The sequence below is a fragment of the Capra hircus genome, chromosome 22 (genome assembly GCF_001704415.2).
Source record: "Capra hircus breed San Clemente chromosome 22, ASM170441v1, whole genome shotgun sequence".
In the NCBI taxonomy this organism is placed as follows: Eukaryota; Metazoa; Chordata; class Mammalia; order Artiodactyla; family Bovidae; genus Capra; species Capra hircus.
The window spans coordinates 10,361,857-10,388,867 of NC_030829.1; the positions used below are offsets into that span (position 1 = coordinate 10,361,857).

The window sequence follows — 27,011 nt, forward strand, 5'->3', positions numbered from 1 at the left end:
TACCATCTGAGCCACTAGGGAAGCCCAAAATATAGAAAGGCTTCTCTAAAGAGAAAAGAATCTGTAGAGAATAGAAATTCACAATTGGAAAGCAAATCACCTAAATAAGCCATACAGATTAAAAACAAAAAAATAAAACGCCATCTGTGAAAGTCATGAGACAGGCCTGGGACCTGGGACCCTTTGCTGCAGTGTTGCAAAGCTTGGCCCTGCACACACCTCTCCTCAAGCTACAAACTACTTGGGACTAAAAACAACCCTGTGTGTGTACAGTTGGGGCAAATTCGGGACCAAAAGATACAACAAAGGCAAAAAGAAAAAAAAGATGTTATTTCTGAAGAGCCAAGAACAAAACCTGGGTGTCTCGAGAAAAGCAGGTACTGTGCATGCCCTCAGTGTACTCAACACCACCAGAGAGGCGGGCAAAACCACCTAAGCCACCCCCCACTGAACCCCTGAACACACCCCTACCTTCACCCCATATAAGGAACAAGCTTGTCCCCCACTTGGGGAGCAAGTGCACAAGGGAGCGTGTTATTTGTTTTCACTCACTCCTGCAGCCAGCACAGAAGCCTGAATAAAGCCTTATACCTGAATTTCTTATTTGGCCTGCAGTCAATTTCCACTGATGAAGGAAGGCTAAGAACCCTGGTCAGTATCAATAATTACCACTGTGAAAACACCAAAAGGATGAGCATAAGGATGCAGAAAAGGACATCAAAATCATAAAATGTGAGGGAGGAAAGAAAATGTATATATATTTGTTCATTTCCTAGAATGTGCTAGACTCTCAGCCTAAGGCAAGCAGATATAGGATGCGGTTAACACTTGAAAAGCATGATAACCACAAATGAAAAACATACAAGAGATTCATAAACCAAGAAGAGAACACAAGTATAATACAGAAGAAAACCATCAAACCACAACAGGAAAAACAAAGAGGACAAAGAGGAAATCCAAAACCAACTGGGAAAACAAGGTTAAAATGGCAATAAATGCATATCTACCAATAATTCCGTTAAAAGTTGACAGACTAAATGCTCCAATCAGAAGACACAGAGTGCCAGACTTGATTAAGAAACCAGAGCCTACAACAGGCTGCCCACAAGAGCCCCACTTTGGGGCAAAGGACACCCGTAGATTGAAAGTGAGTGGGGAGCGCCCAAGGGAACCTGTTTGTCTGTGTCCCTCTGATCCCCGCTGCAGCAGGGGCCCCAAGAAGGCCGCGCCTGAATGTTTCATCTGGCCTCTGATCAAGGAGGCCAAGAACCCTGGTTGGCAACATATTCTGCAGTGCCCAACATGGGGCCCGTCCCCTTCTGGGGAGAGGATCTGGGCCCCTCTGGGACCAGGAATGCAGCTGCCCCTGGGTGACAAGTGGCCACCTGACCCCTTGTTTCAGCATCCCCTCGTTTTAAGGCTGCCTTCCTGGCCCCGGGGGCCTCAGTACCTCACTCAGGCAACGGCTCCCCCCGCCTTTGTCCTTTTCCCTCTCCTGAAATCTCCTCTCTCTCTCTCTACTCCCTCCGTCTCCAAGGGTGGACGTCAGGCAGCTACAGCATCCCTCCTCTCAGCCTGTGAGACCTGCTCCTTCTGGCGGGTGCCGAGCAGAGGTGGAGAGGCTCGCCTCACCCTGCACGGAGCCCGGGCCACAGGGCTCCCGCTGAGATTCAGGAGAGAGACAGAGGTTCCACCCTCGGGTCGTGTAGTGGCTGGAAGTCTGACTGTCCCAACACTCTCACCTTTATTTCCTGCCCCCAAGAGAAGCCCTGCTGGGAAGAGACTGCAGCAGCAGACTGCTGTATGCTCTACACGATGGATGCTCCACACTGCGCAGTCAGAGCCCCACCCTTGGGTCGCAGTCCCACAGACAATAAACAACGGGCTGGTGTCTGGGCTTGGCCATCGGGTGGCAGCGGACAGGGCGCCCCCTCCACTGGCCCTTTCTGGAAGCGCTGCTTGGTGCCTGAGCCCACCTGCAGGGGCGGGTAGAAACAGCCCTCTCTGCTTTTCAGCCTTTTCTGCCCCTCCTCCCTGTACCTCTTCCTCAGTCCTCACTCCTACACCACCGGCGCCTTTATCCTGAAAGCTTTTTGCGTCTTTAAGTGTTGTGGCTGCTGTCTTTGTGATACGGTTCTGTCTGTCCAGCTGTTCTGCCAGTCTCTGTGACACTGTGGGCACGGTGGAGCACTTCAGCCTTGAAATACAAGCACAGCCCACACGGCAGCCCTGGGCTACTTGGTAGGATTTTAAAGAACAGAAAGAAAAGACAGGAGCCCGCATTTTCCCCTCCTGCCTGAGCTGGAGGGGCCTGCATCTCCCTCCTCGCCCTCTGCGATGTAATTGCTCTGTCTGTGCTCTCAGCAAGCCCTGGATTGATCCGATCCCCTGGACTGAGGGAAAAACGGAGAGGTACATTTTAAATTCAAGCGAGAGAACTATGAGACCTCTGGTTCTACAGAAACTGGCTTGTCTGGCTTAACCCTGTGTGCTTAATCAATACAGAGCTGTCTTTAGAGGCACCAATGTTGAGTGTAACACTCTCACTGTGCCGAGGGTTACTAGAAATCAGTAAGTGCACAGCATTTCCGTTATAAAATCTGTCAACAGGAGAAACAACCTGATATGATTAAATCTGGAAGTAAAGGTAACTGGGATAAGAACTTTCTGGTAAACCCCTTAGGACTAATCATGTTTTGAAAACTTTCATCTAAAACACTCCCTCCAAATTTTGGTAAGTTTAAAAATAAGTTAAACAATAGGAATTGACTGAATATCCAGGCAATTTCAAATAAGATAAAATACTGGAACATTAATTGCTAAAAAGGCCTAAATTTATCTACTTCCGTCTTGTGAGAGAGAAACTAAAGATGTACGGTGCCACCTTGAAATGTTTTCTACCAATTTATGGAATTCTTGCCTTGAGAACCCCATGAACAGTATGAAAAGGCCAAAGATGACACTGGAAGATGAACCCCCGAGGGTGGTTGGTGTCCAATATACTACTGGGGAGAGCGGAGAAGCAGCTACAGAAAGAAGGAAGAGACTGAGCCAAAGGGGCAACAGCATCAGCATCCAGCTGTGGATGAGTCTGGTGGTCAAACTAAGTCTGGATGCTGCAAACAATACTGCAGAGGAACCCGGAATCTTAGGTCCACGAATCAGGATAAACTAGATGTGCTCAAACAGGAGACGGCAAGAGTGAATATCGACATTTTAGAAGTCAGTGAACTAAAATGGATGGGAACAGGCGGATTTAATTCAGATGACCATTGTATCTACTACTATGGCCAAGACTCCCTCTGAAGGAACGAAAAGTGAAAGTCGCTCAGTCACGGCTGACTCTCTGCAACCCCATGGGCTATGCAGTCCACGGATTCTCCAGGCCAGAATACTGGAGTGTGCAGCCGTTCTCTTCTCCAGGGGATCTTGCCAACCCAGGGATTGAACCCAGGTCTCCCACATTGCAGGCAGATTTGTTACCAGCTGAGCCACCAGGGAAGCCCAAGGATACTGGAGTGGGTGGCCTATCCCTTCTCCAGCGGATCTTCCCAACCCAGGAACTGAACCTGGGTCTCCTGCATTGCAGGCGGATTCTTTACCAACTGAGCTAAGCCTAGAAGGAATGGAGTAGCCCTCATAGTCAACAAAAGAGTCTGAAATGCAGTACTTGGTTGCAATCTCAAAATGACAGAATGATCTTGGTTCATTTCTAAGGCAAACCATTCAGCATCACAACAATCAAAGTCTATGCCCTAACCACTAATGCTGAAGAAGTTAAAGTTAAATTATTCTATGAAGACCTACAAGACATCCTAGAACTAATACCAAAAGATGTCCTTTTAGTCATATGCAACTGGAATGTAAAAGTCGGACGCCAAAAGATACCTGGAGTAAAAGGCAAGTTTGGCCTTTGAGTACAAAATGAAGCAGGGCAAAGGCTAACACAGTTTCGCCAAGAGAACACACTGGTCATAGCAAACACCCTCTTCCAACAACACATGAGATGACTCTATACATGGACATCACCAGATGGCCAATACTGAAATCAGATTGATTATATTCTTTGCAGCTGAAGATGAAGCTCTATACAGTCAGTAAAAACAAGACCTGATGCAGACTGTGGCTCAGACCATCAGCTCTTTATTGCAAAATTCTGGCTAAAATTGAAGAAAGTTGGGCAAACACTATGCCATTCAGGTATGACCAAATCAAATCCCTTATGATTATTCAGCGGAGGTGATGAATAGATTCAAGGGACTAGATCTGGTAGAGTGCCTAGACAGAGTGCCTGAAAAACTATGGACAGAGGTTCATTAACATTGTACAGGAGGTGGTGACCAAAACCATTCAAAATAAAAAGAAATCCAAGAAGGCTAAGTGGTTGTTGGACGAGGCCTTACAAAAAGCTGAGAAAAGAAGAAAAATGAAAAGGAAAGGAAAAAGGGAAAGATAATACCCAACTGAATGCAGAGTTGCAGAGAATAGCAAGGAAAGATAAGAAAGCCTTAAGTAAACAATGCAGAGAAACAGGGAAAAACAACAGAATGGGAAAGACTAGAGATGTCTTTAAGAAAACTGGAGATATCGAGAGAACATTTCATGCAAAGATAGGCACAATAAAGGACAAAAAAAGCAAGGACCTAACAGAAGCAGAAGAGATTAAGAAAAGGTGGCAAGAATACACAGATGAACTGTACAAAAGAGATCTTCATGACCCAGATAACCACGATGGTGTGATCACTCACCTAGAGCCAGACATCCTCGAGTGTGAAGTCAAGTGGGCCTTAGGAAGCATTACTACAAACAAAGCTAGTGAAGCTGATGGAATTCCAGCTGAGTTATTTCAAATCTTAAAAGATGCTGCTGCTAAAGTGCTGCACTCAGTGTGCCAGCAAATTTGGAAAACTCACAGTGGCCACAGGACTGGAAAAGGTCAGTCTTTATTCCAATCCCAAAGAAAGGCCATGCCAAAGAATGCTCAAATTACTGTACAGTTACAGTCATTTCACATGCCAGCAAGATTATGCTCAAAATCCTTCAAGCTAGGCTTCATCAGTAGGTGAACTGCAAACTTCCAGATGTACAAGATGGGTTTAGAAAAGGCAGAAGACCCAAAGATCAAATTACCAACAACCACTGGATCACAGAAAAAGCAAGAGAATTCCAGAAAAACATCTGCTTCATTGACTATGCTAAAGCCTTTGACTATGTGGGTCACAACCAACTATGGAATATTCTTCAAGAGATGGGAATACCGGACCACATTACCTGCCTCCTGAGAAATGTGTATGCAGGTCAAGAAGCATCAGTTTGAACCGCACATGGAACAGACTAGTTCAAAATCGGGAAAGGAGTACATCAAGGCTGTATATTGTCACTCTGCTTATTTAACTTATATGCAAAGTACATCATGCGAAATGCCTGGCTGGATGAATCACAAGGTGGAATCAAAATTGCTGGGAGAAATATCAACAACCTCAGATGTGCAAATGATACCACTTTAATGGAAGAAAGTGAAGAGAAGTCTCTTGATGAAAGAGGAGGGTGAAAAAGCTGGCTTAAAACTCAACATTCAAAAAACAAAGATCATGGCATCCAGTCTTATCACTTCATGGCATATAGATGGGGAAAATGCGAAAACAATGTCATATTTCATTTTCTTGGGCTCCAAAATCAATGCAGACAGTGACTGCAGCCACAAAATTAAGATACTTGCTCCTTGGAAGAATAGTTATGACAAACCTAGCCAGTATATTAAAAAGCAGAGACATCCCCTTGCCAACAAAGATCCATATAGTTAAAGCTATGGTTTTTCCAATAGTCATGTATTCATGTATGGATGTGAGAGTTGAACCATAAAGAAAGCTGGACGCCAAAAAACTGATGCTTTTAAATCGTGGTGCTGGAAAAGACTCTTGAAAGTCCCTTGAATAGCATGAAGATCAAACCAGTCAATTATAAAGGAAATCAACCCCAAATATTCATTGGAAGGACGGATGCTGAAGCTGAAGCTCCAAAACTTGGGCCACCTGATGCAAAGAGCTGACTCACTGGGAAAGACCCACTTGATGCTAGGAAAGAGTCGAGGGCAGAAGGAGAAAGGGACAACAGAAGTTGAGATGGTTGGATGCCATCACTGACTCAATGGACAGGAGTCTGAGCAAACTCTGGGAGATAGTGAAGGACAGGGAAGCTGGAGTGCTGCAGTTCATGGGGTCCCAAAGAGTCACTACTTAAGTGACTGAACAGCAACAACGGAATAAATGCCAATGCAAGGGTCAGTTCCTGGTTGCTTAGGAAAAGTAGGATGTGTGCATTCAGAAAAGGAAGTCTGGGGAGTGGAAACAGATTTTGTTTAAAGGAAAAAAGATGCTTTTGTCCTGGAGTTGGCTCTCTGAATGGGGAGAGAACACGACACAATGTATAGCTATAGAAAGTGGCAGACGATTTGCAGAAGTGGAGCAATGAGAAAAGAATTTTGTATGTGGTCAGGATTTTCTAAGGTTGGATTAAATTTAACTAGGTAAATGGATTTTATTAAGAGCAGACTGGTGTAGGACTGGACTGGTCTCTCTCATAGGAGAACAAAAGCTGTCCTGGATGCCCTTTTGATAACAGATCGTGTGAGTTCCTGTCTTTAAGTGATTACATCGATTTTTATTTTTACTTAGCTCAAGATAAGATTTTTCACAAATATATCTATCTACTGTTTTAAAACTTTTGACAGAATTTTCGAATACAAATTCTAAATAAATTTGACTTCATAACTGTGATGAATAAAAGAATCTAAAAATTAATCTGAAGAATGCAATTTCAGAAATGACAAGAAATTCAGTGTGTTCTCACACATAGGACATCAGGTTCTGGATGTGACATGAAAAGCAGCATACACTGAAAAAGGCCAGGGAAATAGCAGATGGCCTACCGGCCACCAATCCACCAGGTGGGGGGGGGGCGGGTATGTAACCCCAGAACATGACCCACAATCCAATTGTGACAATCGTGTAGGCCAGGCTAGGATGAGATATTACATTACTTGTCTATCAGAAGGAGTGAAAAGGTGTGCCAAAGCCTGTAAATTATTATAAGGCCTGAGAGGTTACACAGGAAAAAGATGAAACCCCAGCAGTCTTCCTGAGCCAGTGACAGAGACACTTGGGAAGGACACCGATACAGACCCTGAGTCTTAAGGGAGACACTACTGGCCGTGCATTTTATCACTCAGGCTACTCCTGATATCCAGAGAAAATGACAAAAACTTGAGGCTGGGCCCAAACCCCACTGTAAAGGTCTATAACAACCGAGACTTAACGGAGGAGGCCAATCAAGATAAGAGGCTAATACAGAAAACAGAGCTTTTGGTGGCTCCGACTCACCCACCACCTTGAGGGGACCATGGAGGCCTGAGAAGGCTGGACACACCACCAAGAAACCACCTGGGTCTGAACCAGTCATGCCTTTTGTCTGAAAGGGGGGCACCGGGAGGGGGGCTGTCCTAACCCTCCTGTGGGATGCCAGAGGGGTGACCCTGACTGGCGCCAGTTCCCTGTGAGCGATTTCCACACCCCAACTGACAGGCTCAGGTGCCTGGCCGGTCCCACATCCCACTTGTCCACCCTCATTACTCCAGAGAGACTTCTTCGATGTGGCAGGTAAGAAAGCGGCTTCCAGTGGACACTGGAGATACCTGCCCTGACTTGGCCAGCTTAAAGGTAAGGTGGTTTACGCCTCCCCCGCGCCTGCAACGTCAACGTCGGGTGGATTGTCATTACTCACTCCTTTCTGTACATGCCAGAATGCCCAGCCCCCTCCTCGGGTGAGATCTGCTACATAATCTTAGGACAGGATGAAGTCCAAGGAGGTAAAGAATCCAAACAGAGAATGCATATGTGAGCAACCCCAGAGGACCCACCTGGTGGGCATCAAAATATCCCCCACAACATCCTTCAGGAAATTTGACAACAAGTAGATCCTGTAGTTTGGGATACCTCAGTGCCAGGAAGGGCAAAATGTGCTCCCCCAATAAAAAATAAGATTTAAGGCCTGAGGAAAACACCCCTGGAAGAGACAATATCCTTTGAAGCCTGAGGCCCTGAGGGGACTCCAACTACTGCTCGGCAAATTCCTACAACATGCCTCCTCAGATCCTGCCAGTCCCCCTGCAGCGCCCTGATTCTTCCTGTCCGGGTGCCTGCCGGGCAGTATCAGCTGGTGCAAGACTCAGCAGCAGTGAGTGAGGCAGTCATCCCTCTTTACCCCCTGGCGCCAAACCCACACACCCTCCTCACCCAACGAGGGAACACCCAGGATTTCTGTTTTGGACGACAAAGATGAATCTCTCTGGATTCCCCAACATTCAGATTCTCAATGCCTTTCTGCCTTTGAATGGAGTGACCCTGACACCCTGGGGGCTAACCAATATGCCTGGACAGTGCTTCCCCAGGGTTTCAAGGACAGCCTCCATCTTTTTGGAAATGCATTAGCAAGGGAATCAAGGGAACTGAGCCTTGAGAAGAGAACTCTGCTACAATCTGTTGATGACATTGATAAGCAGTGATTCAGATCAAAATACTGATAGGGTCCTAAATTTTCTGGCAAAAAGTGGATAAAATTCTCTCCAACCAAGGCTCGGATTTCACAGCAACGAGTTCAATGTTTAGGATTTGTTTTGACCTCAGGGGCAAACAAACCCTGGCCATAGATCAAACAGCAATTAGTGCATACCATCTCCAACCACCAAGAAACTCCAAGGCTTTCTTGGGACAGCTGGGTTCTGTCATATCTGGATTCTAAATGACAGCCCTATAGCTAAACCCTGATATGAGGCCCTAAAGGGAGGAGAAAGGAACCCCTTCAACAGAATAAGGACCATCAATAAACTAAAGGGCCTCTGAGGCTCTAAAGGCTGAGTTTAACAGAGTACCAGCAGTGGGGCTTGCAAACGTGGGAAAGCCCTTTACCCTAAATGTGCATGAAGAGGTTGGGATTAGCCAGTAGGCATCCTGACCCAAAAGCTGGGACTGGATCAGAGACCTGTGGCTTACTTTCCAAAACAAATGGACTCTGCAGCCCTGGGATGGCCAAGCTGGCTGTGGGCAGTAGCAGCCCTGCTTGTTAATGAGGTATCCAAGCTCACCCTGTGACAACACTTAGATGTATTAACCCCTCATCAGGTACAATCTGTGCTGGAAGTCAAAGGACATCACTGGCTGACCGGCAGAAAGTTAACAAGATATCAGACTCTTGTAACAAACATCCTGGACATTACCTTCAAGGTGTGCCAAACCCTGAACCCAGCAACTCTGCTTTCAGTGGTCAAGAGTGGAGACTTAATGCATCAGTGTATGCGAAACGCTCACTCATGTCCGACCCTTTGTAACCCCATGGACTGCAGCCCACCAGGCTTCTCTGTCCATGGAATTCTCCAGGCAAGAATAGTGGAGTGAGTAGCCACTTCCTTCTCCAGCGGATCTTCCCCACCCAGGGATCGAACCCAGGTCTCCTGAATTACAGGCAGATTTCTTACCATCTGAGCCACCAGGGAAGCTAAATCCACACAAAACTCTAATCCAAAAAGATACATGGCACCCTTATGTTCACAGCAGCGCAATTTACAATAGCCAAGACATGGAAGCCAATGCCTATCAACAAATGAAAGGATAGAGAAGGCACACGTAAAATGGAACACTCCTCAGTCACACAAAAGAATGACGTGATGCGTGTGCGGCAGCATGGATGCAACCAGACATCATCGCACTCGGTGGAGCAAGCTGGGAAGGGAAAGACAAACAGCTCCTGGCATTGCTCACACGTGGGGTCTCAGCTACGACACAAATGACCCTGCCTGTGAAGCCCAGTCCTGAATACAGGGAACAGGCCTGTGAGCCAAGACGGAGGGGCTAGGGGAGAGAGGGAGCGACAGGCTGTGAGTAAACATAAGCTGTTGTATACAGAACGGATGGGCACCAAAGTCCTCCTGTATGGAACAGAGAACTACATTCAGTATTTTATGATAAACCACAACAAAAAAGAATATTAAAAAAGAGTGTACATATATATATCACCAAATCACTTTGCTGTACAGCAGAAATTAGCACAACACTGTAAATCAACTATGCTTCATTTAAAAAAAAAAAATCCGGAGGAACAGCTTCGGGCCGAAGGACCATGAGAGGGCCGGATCCAGGTCCCGAACCTACGATGGAGGGGGACGTGCTGGATACTCTAGAGGCGCTGGGGTATAAGGGACCACTGTTAGAAGAGCAAGCACTTACAAAGGCAGCAGAGAGTGGACTGTCTTCACCTGAATTTTCAGAGCTCTGTGTTTGGTTAAGCTCTCAAATAAAATCACTGTGCAACTTGGAAGAAAGTATCACTTCAGCTGGGAAAGATGATCTAGAAAGCTTCCAGCTTGAGATAAGTGGCTTTTTAAAAGAAATGGCATGTCCATATTCTGTACTCATATCTGGAGATATTAAAGACTGCTTAAAAAAGAAGGATGATTGTTTGAAACTACTGTTATTCTTAAGTACAGAGCTTTAAGCTTTACAGATACTACAGAACAAGTGTAAAAATTCTCAATTAGATAAAAATAGTGAAATTTATCAGGAAGTTCAGGCTATCTGCGATACCCTTGGGATTCCCAAGTCAACAACTTCTGACATTCCGCTTATGCTAAACCAAGTGGAATCAAAGGTGAAAGATACTCTCTCAAAAGTCCAGAAAAATCATGTGGAAAAACCACTGCTGAAAATTGATTTAAATCTGGAACAGGCGGAAAAACTGGAAAGAATCAATGATGCTCTTTCAAGTGAATATGAGTGCCGCCGGCGGATGTTGATGAAACAATTAGATGTGACAGTGCAGTCCTTTGGGTGGTCTGATGGAGCAAAGTTAAAAACAGACGACACAGCAAGAATTTACCAACCTAAGCGTTATGCTTTGTCACCCAAGACAACAATAACCTTGGCACATTTACTTGCTGCCCGTGAAGATCTGTCGAAGATCATCAGGACAAGTAGTGGATCCAGCCGGGAGAAGATAGCATGTGCCATTAATAAGGTGCTGATGGGAAGGGTGCCTTACAGGGGAGGACGGCCGAATGAAATTGAACCACCACCCCCTGAGATGCCGCCTCGGCAAAAGAGACAGGAAGGCGGTGGAAGGGGTGGTTGGGGTGGGGGAGGTGGCAGAGGAGGTGGTGGGAGTGGGAGAGGTGGTGGAGGGGGGTGGGGAGGTGCTGGGGGAGGGGGGGGTGGGGAGGTGCTGGGGGAGGGGGTGGTAGAGGAGGAGGTTTCCAAGGCAGGGGAGATTATGGTGGAAGAGGAGGCTATGGAGGAAGAGGAGGCTATGGTGGAAAAGGTTACAGAGATCCGTATGGAGGAGGTGGTGGTGGATATAGAAGATACTAAAAGCCACAAAATTTAGATAGCAGTGCTTACTTCTTGATAGGTACATTAGGCATAGTATTCTAAATAACTACTTGAGTGTCATCTTTGAAGTAAACACCATGTTAGATTCCCTGATGGTATCATTCTTGAATTGGCTTGACTATGTAAAAGAACATTGTTTTATATTACTGTTTGATCTCTTAGACAAAGTGATGATTTTTTCCACACTGTGTACTCTTGAGCATGTTCTGTCTTTTTAAAAAAGAAAAAAAATGAGGAAAAAATATTTTTAAAAGTGTAAATATATTATTACCATCATACTTGGAAAATGGAAAGTATTTTATTGTCATGATTGAATTTAGATTGCTACCTGTATTTTATTCAGGTCTGAGACACATAAATGACCCTATTTGTAGTGGAAAGGAATATAAACTTATTGCCTCATCTGTAAAAAAAATAAAAAAAATAAATCCAACATGTAATAAACTCATAAAATCTGCCCACATTAAATCTAAGAATTTCTGTTCATGAAAAAGCCTTCACGATCTAGAGTGCCCAGCCACTGCCTAGGTAGTGGCACAGCTGGCCCACTAGCATCTTTTTGGGGTGAGGTGTTGGCAACAGAGCCTGGAGCCCTTTGTCAGAGAACTGAACACACACAGCTGCCCAGGAACTGGAGAAGCTGAAGGAGACTCCAAAGGAAGGTGGAGTGACTGCAGACCCAGCCATTCTTACACCAAGGAATAACTGAAGTATAAGGAATCAAGGAGATGAGATGGCAGAGAAGAACATGAGCTCACCTCTTCTTAATGAAACATCCAAACCACAACTAACTACTCAACAACCACTGACAAAAAACCACTGGAACCTGTCAGAAAAGATGCCCTACATCCAAAGAAAAAGCCAAAACAAGACAGTGAGAGGGGCACAATAGTGATGAAATCAAATCTCACACACTACAGGCAGGCAACCCACAAACTGGAAAATAATTATACCACAAGTTTTCCCAGAGGACTGAAAGTTCTGAACCCCACATCAGGCTTCCCAACCTGTGGCTCTGGCAATGGAAGTAGGAATCCCCAGAAAATCTGGGTTTGAAGTTCATCAGGGTTTGATGACAGGAATTCCACAGGACTGGGGGAAATAGAAACCCCACTCTTGGAGGGTGTGCACAGGATCTCAAGTATATAAAGATCCAGGGGAAAAAAGTAATGACCTCATAAGAGACTGGGCCCAATGTACCTGCCAGTATTGGAGGGTCTCCGGCAGAGGTAGGGGGGCAGTTGTGGTTCACTGTGGGGACAAGGACACAGAAGGTACCAGTGTGAGCCCTCTTGGAAGGGGCCATTTTCTCACTAAGACCCGCTTCCACCCAACAGCCTGTAGGCTCCAGTGCTGGGATGCCTCAGGCTAAGCAGCCAACAGGTTGGGATAAACTGCTTAAAATCCTCCTGAGCACATAGCTGCTCAATAAACGCACCCCCTGACGTGGTCCTGCCTACCAGAGGAACAACGTCCAGCTCCACTCACCAGTGGGCTCCTCCTACCGGGGGGCAAGAACCAGCTCCTCCCATCAGGAAGCCTGCACAAGCCTCTTAGACAAGACTCATCCACCAGGGGGTGGACAGAAGCAAAAAGAATTATAACCCTGCAGCTTGCAAAATGGAAACCAAAATCACAGGAAGGTAGACAAAATTAGAGTAGACCAATGTGTCCCAGATGAATTAACAAGATAAAAACCCAGAAGAACAAGTAAGCGAAGTGGAGGCAGGCAATCCACTGGAGGAAAAAGAGTATCAACAGTAAAGATGATCCGGGGAAAATGAAGACACAGATCAAGACACAAGAAATGTTTAACAAAGACCTAGAAGAACTAAAGAACAGAGACGAACAATAGAATCACTGAAATGAAAAATACACTGGCAGGAATCAATAACAGAATAACTGAAGCAGAAGAAGAGTGAGCTGAAAACAGGCGAGTGAGTTAGAAGACAGAATAGTGGCAATTACTGCCGAAGAACAGAATAAAGAAAGAAGAATGAAAAGAGATGAGGTCTAAGAAACCTCTGGGACAACATTAAATGCACCAACATTCACATTATAGGGATCCTAGAAGGAAAAGAAATATATAAAAGACCTGAGAAATAATGGAAAACTTCCCTAACATGGGAAAGGGAACAATCACCCGTGTCCAGGAAGCAGACAGTCCGAGGCAGGATAAACATAAGGAGGAACAGACCAAGACAAACCAACCAAATGGACAAAAACAAAAGACAAAGGAAAAAATATTAAAAGGCAATGAGGGAAAAACAGCAAACATACAAGGGAGCTCCTATAAGACTATCAGCTGACTTCTCAGCAGAAACTCTGCAGGCCAGAAAGGACTGGCACAGTATATTTAAAGTGAAGAAAGGGAAGAACCTACAACGATGAAGGGTCGTCTACTCAGCAAAGCCCTTACTCAGATTCAACAGAGAAGTCAAAAACTTTACAGACACACAAAAGCTAAGAGAATTCAGGACCATCAGACCAGCTTTGCAACAAATGCTTAAGGAACTTCTCTAGCCAGAAAAGGCCACAACTAGAAACAAGAAAATCATTAACGGAAAAGCTCACTAGTAAAGGCAAACGTAAAATAAAAGGTAGGAAATCAGATGCTTGCAGATATAATATCAAAACCAGCAACTGTGAGAAAAGGATACTGACAAATGCAGGATATTGGAAATGCATTTGAAATTAAAATACCAGCAATTTAAAACAATCTTCTTTATATAGAGACTGATATATCAAGCAGTCTGAATTGACACAAAACAAGACTACATATATGCTGTCTACAGGAGACCCACTTCAGATCTAGGGACACATACAAAGTGAGGGGACAGAAAAAGGTATTCCATGGAAAGTAAGCCACGGTATCAATATTTATATCAATATTTTATATTGGTATCAGACAAAAGGGACTTTACAATAAAGACTATTACAAGAGACAAAGAAAGAAGAGCACTACAAAACAATCAAGGGGTCAACCCAAGAAAAAGCTGTATCAACTGTGAATATATATGTGCCCAACATACCAGCACCTCAATATATAAGGCAAATAAGAACAACCATAGAAGGAAAAATCGACAATAATACAATAATAGTGGGGGACTTTAACACCCCACTTTCATCAATGGAAAGATTATTCAGACAGAAAATCAACAAGGTAACACAGACCTTAAATGACACATTAGAGTTAACTGATATTTATAGAGCATTCCATCCAAATGCAGCAGAACGTACATTCCTCTCATGTGCACAAGGAACACGCTCCAGGAATGATCACAGGCTGGGCCACCAAAGGAGGCCTTGGCAAATTTAAGAAAACTGAAATTATATCAAGCATCTTTTCTGACCACAATGCTGACAACTACACACTGGCACTTGCCATCCACCTCTGTAAGGATTAAGTCACGTGGGCTGCAGTTGCTGACCTTCAACATCCCCTGAAGGAAGTAAGGGGTGGAGATCAGGAATGAGGCACTTTGTGCTGGGGAAAAACTGGCGTAACAGGTTTCAGAGAGTTAGATTATGCTCAGGAACTCATTTTATGAGCCCAGTTCTTGCATCTCCTCGTATCTAGAAAAGCACTAAATTCCTTCATGGTAACATGTGCTCCTCGTGACTAGCAGTAACCCTCAGGAGACCTTTCGCAAAAATAACTGGACTTCATGTACTTCCCCTTCACCAAAGTCATATATATCTTGACCTTCCCCACTACCTCTTTGGAGCAATTTCTCAGAACTACCTGAAGTGCTATCTCCCAGGCTACAGTCCTCATTTTGCCGCAAATAAAACTTAACTCACAACTCTCATGTTGTGCATTTGACAGTTTTATGGCAACCCACGCAGTGACCCAGAGTGGACTTCCCTCCTTGGCCTGAATTTTATGAGGAACTAGAGCCTGGGTACCAGCAGTGGCCCCTTGTACCCCTCTGTCTCCTTGGAGAGTCCAGATGAATTTAGTTAAGTCTCTTACAGTTCTCAGATCTCCCACACTGGCTGATGATTCTGAGTTTTATGTGACAGTGTGTAACAAGTACCTGCTCTCTCAGCTGGAAGATACTGGGAGGGTGGGGTAGGGGGCTCGGCTGAAAGATACCAGGTTTGGCTCAGCTGTAGGACAGTGGGTGGTCTTGACTGAACAGGTAGGCAAGAAGCTGATCTGACACTTTTCCTCAATTTGGCGGCCGTAATAGAAACTGTTGGGATCACCCAAATACCAAAACCTTACAGCGATGCCACAAAAAAAGAAAACTACAAGCCAATATCACTGATGAACATAGATGCAAAAATCCTTAACAAAATTCTAGCAATCAGAGTCCAACAACACATTAAAAAGATTATACATCATGACCAAGTGGGCTTTATCCCAGGGATGCAAGGATTCTTCAATATCTGCAAATCAATCAATGTAATACACATTAACAAATTGAAAAATAAAAGCCATATGATTATCTCAATAGATGCAGACAAAGCCTTTGACAAAATTCAACATCCATTTATGATAAAAATTCTCCAGAAAGCAGGAATAGAAGGAACATACCTCAACATAATAAAAGCTATATATGACAAACCCACAGCAAACATTGTCCTCAATGGTGAAAAATTGAAAGCATTTCCCCTAAAGTCAGGAACAAGTCAAGGGTGCCCACTACTATTCAACATAGTTCTGAAAGTTTTGGTCACAGCAATCAGAGCACAAAAAGAAATAAAAGGAATCCAAATTGGAAAAGAAGTAAAACTCTCACTGTTTGCAGATGACATGATCCTCTACATAGAAAACCCTAAAGACTCCACCAGAAAATTACTAGAGCTAATCAATGAATATAGTAAAGTTGCAGGATATAAAATCAACACACAGAAATCCCTTGCATTCCTATACACTAATAATGAGAAAATAGAAAGAGAAATTAAGGAAACAATTCCATTCACCATTGCAACGAACAGAATAAAATACGTAGGAATATATCTACCTAAAGAAACTAAGGGGCCTTCCCTGGTGGCTCAGAGGTTAAAGGGTCTGCCTGCAATGCAGGAGACCTGGGTTCAATCCCTGGGTCAGAAAGATCCCCTGGAGAAGGAAATGGCAACCCACTCCAGTATTCTTGCCTGGAGAATCCCATGTATGGAAGAGCCTGGTGGGCTACAGTCCACGGGGTCACAAGGAGTCAGACATGACTGAGTGACTTCACTTTCACAGAAACTAAAGACCTATATATAGAAAACTATAAAACACTGGTGAAAGAAATCAAAGAGGACACTAATAGATGGAGAAATACACCATGTTCATGGATCAGAAGAATCAATATAGTGAAAATGAGTATACTACCCAAAGCAATCTATAGATTCAATGCAATCCCTATCAAGCTACCAATGGTATTTTTCAGAGCTAGAACAAATAATTTCATAATGTGTATGGAAATACAAAAAACCTCGAATAGCCAAAGAAATCTTGAGAAAGAACAATGGAACTGGAGGAATCAACCTGCCTGACTTCAGGCTCTACTACAGAGCCACAGTCATCAAAACAATATGGTACTGGCACAAAGACAGAAATATAGATCAATGATACAAAATAGAAAGCCCAGAAATAAATCCATGCACCTATGGACACCTTATCTTTGACAAAGGAGGCAAGAATATACAATGGAGAAAAGACAATCTCTTTAACAAGTGGTGCTGGGAAAACTGGTCAACCACTTGTAAAAGAATGAAACTAGATCACTTTCTAACACCATACACAAAAACAAACTCAAAATGGATTAAAGATCTAAACATAAGACCAGAAACTATAAAATTCCTAGAGGAAAACATAGGCAAAACACTCTCAGACATAAATCACAGCAGGATCCTCTATGACCCCCCTCCCAGAATACTGGAAATAAAAGCAAAAGTAAACAAATGGGACCTAATTAAAATTAAAACCTTCTGCACAACAAAGGAAACTATAAGCAAGGTGAAAAGACAGCCTTCAGAATGGGAGAAAATAATAGCAAATGAAGCAATTGACAAATTAATCTCAAAAATATACAAGTAACTCCTGCAGCTCAATTCCAGAAAAATACACAACCCAATCAAAAAACGAGCCAAAGAACTAAACAGACATTTCTCCAAGAAGACATACAGATGGCTAACAAACACATGAAATGATGCTCAACATCACTCATTATCAGAGAAATGCAAATCAAAACCACAATGGTGGTCAGTCACTCAGAATGGCTGATATCCAAAAGTCTACAAGCAATAAATGCTGGAGAGGGTGTGGAGAAAAGGGAACCCTCTTACACTGTTGGTGTGAAGGCAAACCAGTACAGCCACTATGGAGAACAGTGTGGAGATTCCTTAAAAAACTGGAAATTGAACTGCCTTATGACCCAGCAATCCCACTGCTGGGCATACACACTGAGGAAATCAGAATTGAAAGAGACACATGTACCCCAGTGTCCATCGCAGCACTGTTTATAATAGCCAGGACATGGAAGCAACCTAGATGTCCATCGGCAGACGAATGGATAAGAAAGCTGTGGTACATATACACAATGGAGTATTACTCAGCCATTAAAAAGAATACATTTGAATCAGTTCTAATGAGGTGGATGAAACTGGAGCCTATTATACAGAGTGAAGTAAGCCAGAGAGAAAAACACCAATACAGTATACCAACGCATATATATGGAATTTAGAAAGATGGTAACGATAACCCTGTATGCGAGACAGCAAAAGAGACACAGATGTATAGAACAGTCTTTTGGACTCGGTGGGAGAGGGCGAGGGTGGGATGATTTGGGAGAATGGTACTGAAACATGTAAATTATCATATGTGAAATGAATCACCAGACCAGGCTTGATGCATGATACAGGATGCTCGGGGCTGGTGCACTGGGATAATCCAGAGGGATGGGATGGGGAGGGAGGTGGGAGGGGGTTCAGGATGGGGAACACATGTACACCCGTGGTGGATTCATGTTGATGTATAGCAAAACCAATACAATATTGTAATTAGCCTCCAATTAAAATAAATAAATTTATATTAAAAAAAACAAAGTCCCCCCCCCCCCCCCAAAAAAAGTGAACTCTGAAGAAATGGAACAAGACTCCTCTCAGCCAGTTATGGCTTTCTCAGGAGACTGAAAAGTTTACAGGAATGGTGGAGACAGCGTTCTCATAACCATGCAGGGGTCACATAAGGAAAACTACTCATTAACTGAAATACTTGCTCACCAGGAGTCATGAATAAAAATTGGCCATTCAGCAATCCAAGCACCTATGGTGGTCTTAAGACTGTCCAAGGGAGAAAAACCAAGACAAAGAAGAGGGTTGAAACGACTCAAAGGTGACTCCCAAAGGAGTTAAGCTCACAAACATCACAATGACCCACCACAAGACTTCATTAGTAAATGTTACCCCTGACAAATTCAACTTAAAATGGGAAATAGACTCAAACATAGAAATGAAGGGCATCAGAAAACAAATCTCCAACGGACACCCAAGCCAGCTTCATGTACAACGCGTACAAAGCTCATACCTGGAGCTCATATTTGAAAGTACTTAGTGAAATGTGGAAACTATAACTAAAGGAGATCTCAACCTAAAATGGTCAAATTGGGGTTCTTTTGATAGTCCATACATGACCACAGGAAAAACCATAGCCTTGACTAGCCGGACCTTTGTTGGCAAAGTAATGTCTCTGCTTTTCAATATGCTATCTAGGTTGGTCATAACTTTCCTTCCAGGGAGTAAGTGTCTTTTAATTTCATGCCTGCAATCTCCATCTGCAGTGATTTTGGAGCCCAAAAAAATAAAGTCTGACACGGTTTCCCCATCTATTTGCCATGAAGTGATGGGACCAGATGCCATGATCTTCATTTTCTGAATGTTGAGCTTTAAGCCAACTTTTTCACTCTCCTCTTTCACTGTCATCAAGAGGATTTTTAGGACTGAAAAAGGTCAGTTTTCATTCCAATTTCAAAGAAAGGCAAGGCCAAAGAATGCTCAAACTACCGCACAACTGCACTCATCTCACACGCTAGTAAAGTAATGCTCGACATTCTCCAAGCCAGGCTTCAGCAATACGTGAACCATGAACTTCCAGATGTTCAAGCTCGTTTTAGAAAAGGCAGAGGAACCAGAGATCAAATTGCCAACATCCGCTGGATCATGGAAAAAGCAAGAGAGTTCCAGAAAAACATCTATTTCTGCTTTCACTGTGTGGATCACAATAAACTGTAGAAAATTCTGAAAGAGATGGTCAGACCCCCTGACCTGCCTCTTGAGAAACCTATATGCAGGTCAGGAAGCAACAGTTAGAACTGGACGTGGAACAACAGACTGGTTCCAAATCAGGAAAGGACTACTTCAAGGCTGTATATTGTCACCCTGCTTATTTAACTTATATGCAGAGTACATCATGAGAAACGCTGGGCTGGAAGAAGCATAAGCTGGGATCAAGATTACTGGAAGAAATATCAATAACCTCAGATATGCAGATGACACCACCCTTCATTTCTTAACTAGTATATAATCTATTCAAACAAGACCAACCTGAACCTCTTTGCTGAAATGCAGAACATTTTGAAGCCATGAAGATCTTAAAAAAAAAAAAAAAAAAAAAAACAACTTCTAGCCAAGGCCCCGCCCTGGGGCACTGAAATTATGACCTACCCTTCCTCCTCTTTGTTCACGAAACAGGGGCCTGCACTGGGAGCACTAGCCCAGCACCACAGCCCTCACTGCCAGCCAGCAGGCTATTACAGCCAAGCTAGGTTCAGCAGCCAGGGGCCTCTCCCCTCTCCTCCAGGCTGTCACAGGGACAGCTGTGCTGTGTCCAACCACAGTGGAGATAATCATGAGTCACTCTTGGACCATCTTTGTTCCTCGCCCTGTGGAAGTCTTACTAAACGTTCATCACAAACAACATTATTCAGCAAGTCGATTAACTTCCCATGAGACTATCTTGCTCTCACCAAATATAAGTCTTCACAGACACAACAAGCTTCATCTAGCCACCTTGCTACCAGAGGAATTAGATGTTAATGATGAAAACCATAACTGTATTGTTTTACCTGACAATCTGTTATCTCCCAGGATCAATCTCTGGGAAAGCACTATGGATAATCCTGATTTTATATCATTCACTGGTGGTTCATATCTCTGAGGACCTCATGGAAAGTACCAGTTATGTACTGGTACTAGTTATGTTGCTGTTTCTCCAGTACCAATCCTTGAGAATGGTCCCTTACCTAACATCTCTTCTGCCTAAGAAGCTGAATTAATGGCACTAACAAAAGCCTAACACTTGACAAGGGAAATCCCGTAATATTTACACCAACAGCCACAACGCTTTTGGGGTAGCACAGGACTTTGGCATGCTTTGGAAACAGAGGGTTTTTAACTTCCTCAGGGGACAAGATGCAGAATTACTGGATGCAATTCTTCTACCAAGTGCATTAGCTATCATCAAGGTATCAGGTCAGAGACTGACACCACAGAAGCAAAAGGGAACTCCATAGCTGATCACGTTGCCAAGACGGTAGCTCTGCAAAATGATAAGTCAACTAACAGCGGGTTTCTCTTTTCAGCCTTCCAATAACCTTGCTGACACCCTGCTAAATTTTTAAGAACAGCACCAAAAGGAGAAGAGGAAACATGAAAACAAAAAGGAGTAAGGTATGGCTCCAACAAAGGGCTCTGGATAGGCCCAAATGGAAAGCTGTATTCTACTTAGCATACAATACCCCATTTTACAATAAATTCGTAAGCTAACTCACTGGAACTCAGATTAAGACAGTAGGGTGGGGTAAAACAGTATTTTTGGAAGCGCTCCTTCACTATAACTCGGAAAATTTATTCTAGGTGTGCCAAATATCCAAAATACAACTCAGGAAAGCCATTACATAGTTCTCAGGGAAGTTTTCCATTATCTGCCGGCTCGTCTGAAATTTGGCAGATTGAATTCATCCAAGTGGCCCCTCTCGAGGTTACCAGCGTGTACTTGTTATAATTTGCATGCTTTCTCACTGGGCTGAGGCATTTCCATACAGAAGAGCAAATGCACAGCTGGTAAGCAAATGAATACTAGGGTGATTCCCATTTGGGGAGTCCCTGTAGAAATATATAGTGATAGGGGAGCCCATTTTATTGCACAAATTGTCAAGAAAATTTGCAAAACTGGGCTAATTATGAAGCATTTCCACTGTACTTACCACCCCCAGGCCTCTAAGCTAGAAGAAAGTACAAATGGAACAATTAAAAATCAACTGGAAAAAATAAATAAGTAAATACTAATCGGCTAAAATCTAGATACTTATTCCTTACCTTGGCCAAAGCCTCTTCCACTGGTCTTCCTCAACCTAAAATCAATTCTCCTTTGGGAAACAGCCTTTGTATCCTTTTGAAATTACCACTGGGAGACCAATGAGACTAGATGAAGGATTTTATGAACATACATTATTAAAAGGGGATATGTTATATTATTGTAAATGCTTAACTGAACTCCTAAAAGAGCATTTTAAGCTTGTTTCTGAAGTTTATCATAGTAATCTATTTTTGGATGAAGACCAGATATCCCATGATGTGCAAACACATTATGTATATTGGAAAAGATGTCATTTAAAGGACTCACTACAACCCAGATGGAGAGGCCCTCACCAGGCACTCTTAACTAGCTCATGCGCAGCAAAACCAAAGGAAACTGACTGTTGGATTTACATTTTCCACTTAAAAAGGGGCCCTGTGACAGACTGGTCCGTAGAGAGGACTGCTGACCTCAAACTCACCTTAAAACAATGCTTAAATAAAGGAGAAAATATACTCACACCAGGATGAGAAGATGACATGCGAAGCAGACAGCTTACCCAGGATGCTGGAACTGACACATATGATCATTTATAGTTTTCCTGACTTCCTGGACCTTTGCATATGAATCAAATGTCTTCCTAACATGGGCACCATCCTATGCTAATTTTAAAAATCAATCTACTTATTGGGTTTGTGGCCAATTACCTGTGTCAACTACTTCTGGCTTACCCTGGTAGATTTCTCCCTTCCAAGGTTCTGACTGGATAGCAATAAGGAAATTTATTTTAGAAGTAAGACCAATCCTGTTCAGGCTACTCATGAAATAAATAATACCCGCTCTGACCCTGGCCACAGATACAAATTTTCCTTTAGCGTCACTCAAACTCAATCAGAACAACGAGCTAAATCTCAATCAAAAGCCGCAACTTGTCATCTATTAAGAGGAAACCTTCCACAATTATGGGATGGATTTATATTATCATTTAAGTTTAAAAGCTCCTCTATGTTGGGAACAATTAAATCATACTAAGGGTGAATCAAACTAAGCCTAGTAACAGTAGGAAATTTGGCTGGGTGCCTTATGAACAATGCCTACATATGATTACCCTTAGAGACAATGATTGGTGTGGAACTGAGTCAGACGATCAGAGAGTCACTAGGTTGCAAGTAATGGAACTCAGTGGATTTGTGGTACTAATTTATGGCCTTGGCTTCCACTGGGATGGATAGGAAAATGTACCCTACGTGTCCCATGGACATAAGTCATATACATAACAATTCAAAGATGACCCCAGCCAGTCTAGAGATCTGTATGCCACTCATATGACCATTTAACAACTATTTTTGTGCCTTCAGTAGGACTGCAGAATGTAATCGGTCATATCAAAGCCTTAACAACATTTATTCAACAGGCTTTAAATGACAGTACTAGGGTATGAGCCTGTTGAACTCTGAGGTCTGTACGATGAGAAAACCAAAATTTACATGTCCTTACAGCATCTCAGGGACACACCTGTGCCATAATTCAAACTGAATGCTGTGTTTCATTCATGAATCCTTTCATACAACACATTTAAGGAACCATATGAAAAATCAGAATTATGCTTTAAGTGACCCACACCGTAGTCTTGACAAGCTCTTCCAATATCAGTTTGGTGTGGGGAGCTCTTGGCTTAAATATTTACTTACAACTCTATTAAAGTGATTAGCTATATTATTGGCATTTTGCCTGTCTTACAAGATTAGCATTTTTTGTATTACCAAATGTGTGACTGAGCCTCCAAAAAGATAATGATGGCTTCCCTGGTGGCTCGGTGGCTCAGATGATAAAGAATCCACCTTTAACGCAGGAGACCCGAGTTTGATCCCTGGATTTTAAGACTTCCCTGGAGAAGGAAATGGCAACCCACTCCAGTATTCTTGCCTGGGAAATCCCATGGACAGAGGACGCTGGCCAGCTACAATCCATGGGGTCACAAAAAGTCAGACACAACTTAATGACTAACACACTGAGGCAACTTGAAGCAGTTGATCAAATTTATAATTCTGTATGCGATCAATGACTGTACTAGTATAATTCCAGATATGGGAAGATGCAATAAGAGGGATTTTTCTCTTGGACCAAAAAAGACTAGAAGAAGAGATGAGTGGTCCAGAGATCTTTAATTACTGTTCATAAGACCACACTGAGTAGTCTACCATCAAAATCTTCACCATCTAGGAATGCACCTTCCTAGCACCGTGGAACGAATTTATTACCATGAAGGAGCCTGTCAACTACAAAACAGCACTTGCCGTGGGCACTTGCCATCTGCCTCTACAAGGATTAAATCATGTGGCTGACCTTCAACACCCCTGGAAGGGAGTTCAGGATGGAGCATCAGGAATGAGACACTCTGTTCTCTAGAAAAACAGGCAGAACAGGCCTTCAGATAATTAGGTATTTTCAGGAGCTGATTTTATGAGTCCAGTTCTTGCATCTCCTCATATCTAGAAAAGCACTAAATTCCTTGATGGTGACGTCTGCTCCTCGTGACTATCAGTAACCCTCACAAGACCTTCTGCAAAAATATGTGACTGACTGCATGTAATCCCCATTCACCTAAATCACATACATATTGACCTTCCCCCCCTACCTATTTGGAGCAGTTTCTCCTAACTACCTGAAATGCTGTCTCCGAGGCTATATTTTCATTTGGCCCCCCAAAATTTGCAACTCTCATGTTCTGCATATTTTTGAGTTGATAATGCTGTTAAATTAGAAATCAACCACAAGAGGAAAAAACCTGTAAAAAACACACAAATACATGGAGGCTAAATAATATGCTACTAAACAATCAACGGATCACTGAAGAAATCAAAGAGGAAATAAAAAAATATCTAGAGACAAATGACAATGAAAACATGGTGATTCCAAACTGATGGGACACGGCAAAAGCAGTTCGAAGACAGGGTAGGCTCCTCTCTGTCCACTGAATTCTCCAGGCAAGAATACCTTAGTGGGTAGTCAATTCCCTTTTCCATGGACTATACAGCCCATGGAATTCTCCAGGCCAGAATACTGGAGTGGGTAGCCATCCCCTTCTCCAGGGGATCTTCCCAACCCAGGGATCGAACCCAGGTCTCCCACATTGCAGGCAGATTCTGTACCAGCTGAGCCACCAGGGAAGCCCAAGAATACTGGAGTGGGTAGCCTGTCCCTTCTCCAGGAGATCTTCTCGACCCAGGAATCGCACCAGGGTCTCCTGCATTGCAGATAGATTCTTTACCAGGTGAGTGATCAGGGAAGCCCTTAAGAAACTAAAAGAGGTTCCTTAAGAAATTAAAAATAGAGCTACCATATGGTCCAGTAATCCCTCTCCTGGGCATACATCCAGAGAAAAACATGGTTCAAAAGGATACATGCACCATAATTCTTACTACAGCACTGTTTACAGTAGCCAAGACGTGGAAGCAACCTAAACACCGACAGATGAATGGATACAGATGTGATACACACACACACACACACACACACACACACACAGACAACAGAATACTACTCAGCCATTAAAAAGAATGAAATAATGCCATTTGCAGGGGCAAGAATGGACCTGGAAATGAGCATACTAAGTCAGATGGAGAAAACCAAATATCATATGATATCATTTATATTCAGAATCTAAAAAAAATGATATAAACTTATTTACAAAACAGAAACAGACTTACAAACTGAGGGAATAAACTTATGGGTGCCAAGGGGAAGGATTGGGGGGAGGATAGACTGAGAGTTTGGAACTGACATGTACATACTGTTGTATATAAAACAACCAACCAACAAGGACCTACTGTATAGCACAAAGAACTCTACCCAATACTCTGTAATAACCTAAATTGGGAAAGAATTTGAAAAAGGAGGTATATATATCCATATATATACACCCACCCAAGGAGATATATATGTGTGTGTATATATATATGGACATATATATATATATCTCCATATACATGGATATGTATTGCTTAGAAATACATATCAAAACTAGAATGAGCTATTGCCTCACACCAGTCAAAACAGCCATCAGAAAGTCTACCAACAATAAACACTGGTGAGGGTGTGGAGAGAAAGGAACCCTCTAACATTTTAGTGGGAATGTAAACTGCTCTGCTGTACACCTGAAACTAACGCAACATGTTAACTAGACTCCAATATAAAATTTAAAAAAAAATTATATATATATGGGGGGAGAATTCATTACTGGAGAAGGAAATGGCAACCCACTCCAGTATTCTTGCCAGAAGAATTCCATAGACAGAGGAGCCTGGTGGGCTACAGTCCATGGGGTCACAAAGAGTTGGACCAACAGAGCAACACACACACACACACCCCCCCATGTGTGCGCGCGCGCACACACACACACACACACACACACACACAAGCATTCATAAAAAAAATATACACCACATGAACCCTAAACTGAAGGAAGATGTTCTCATATAACTGATTAACGTTTACATTATATAAAATGCTCATAAAATCAGAAAAGATCAAAAACCCAACAGAAACGTGGGCAGAAAGCTAGAAACAGGCACTGACCAAGAGGAAATACTTAAGTCAACTTTATCAATGGCTGAGGAAGTGCAAATGAAAACTACCAATAGACTCCATTTCACTACCAAGAAACCGGTAAAAAGCCTGACAATATCAAACACTGGAGAAAAACTGAAGCAAAGCAACTGTCTACACTGCTGGAGGGACCACAGACTTAGCAACCCATCTGGAAGACAAACTGTCACTTTTAGGAGCCAGCCGGTTTGTGTGTCTACCCTACACAGAGCTTGCCAGCCAGTGTGCCAAGCTCATGATCTGCCCAAGTCTAGGAAAGGGGATGGGGTCTGAGAGGCAGAGGTGGGGGCTCTGAAGTCCCCTGCATGTTCTTCCACTGCAGAATGAATGATTAAACACAGGGCAGAATCAGAAAGTGGAATCTATCATAAACAGAAAAAGCAAACCAGAGTGTAGCAAGATGGATGAATTTTAGCAATGTGTGTGCGTATTTATATACACTGCAGAAAAATACAGTATATTTCCCTTTATATAAAGTTTAACAATCTGTACAACAATAAGTTTTGTAGGGCTACCAACATGGGTGGTAAAATTCTAATAAAAGAAAGGAAATAATAATCACAAAACGTAAGGTCATAGCTACCCTAAGAGAGGAGGGAGAGGCTGGGACGGGGAGGCAGCACACTGGTGTCGCTTCTTTGAGCAGTGGTGTTAGACACCGCTGTTTCTTTAAA

General features: G+C 43.1%; 1 protein-coding gene and 1 pseudogene across 2 annotated transcripts in view; one reads left to right on the forward strand and one right to left on the reverse strand.

The window, feature by feature from the left end:
- The window catches only part of MLH1 (mutL homolog 1), an 82,659-nt gene that overhangs the window by 16,470 nt on the left and 39,178 nt on the right, over positions 1 to 27,011 (reverse strand). The window lies entirely within an intron of this gene.
- LOC102191281 lies at positions 10,150 to 11,665 on the forward strand (annotated as a pseudogene).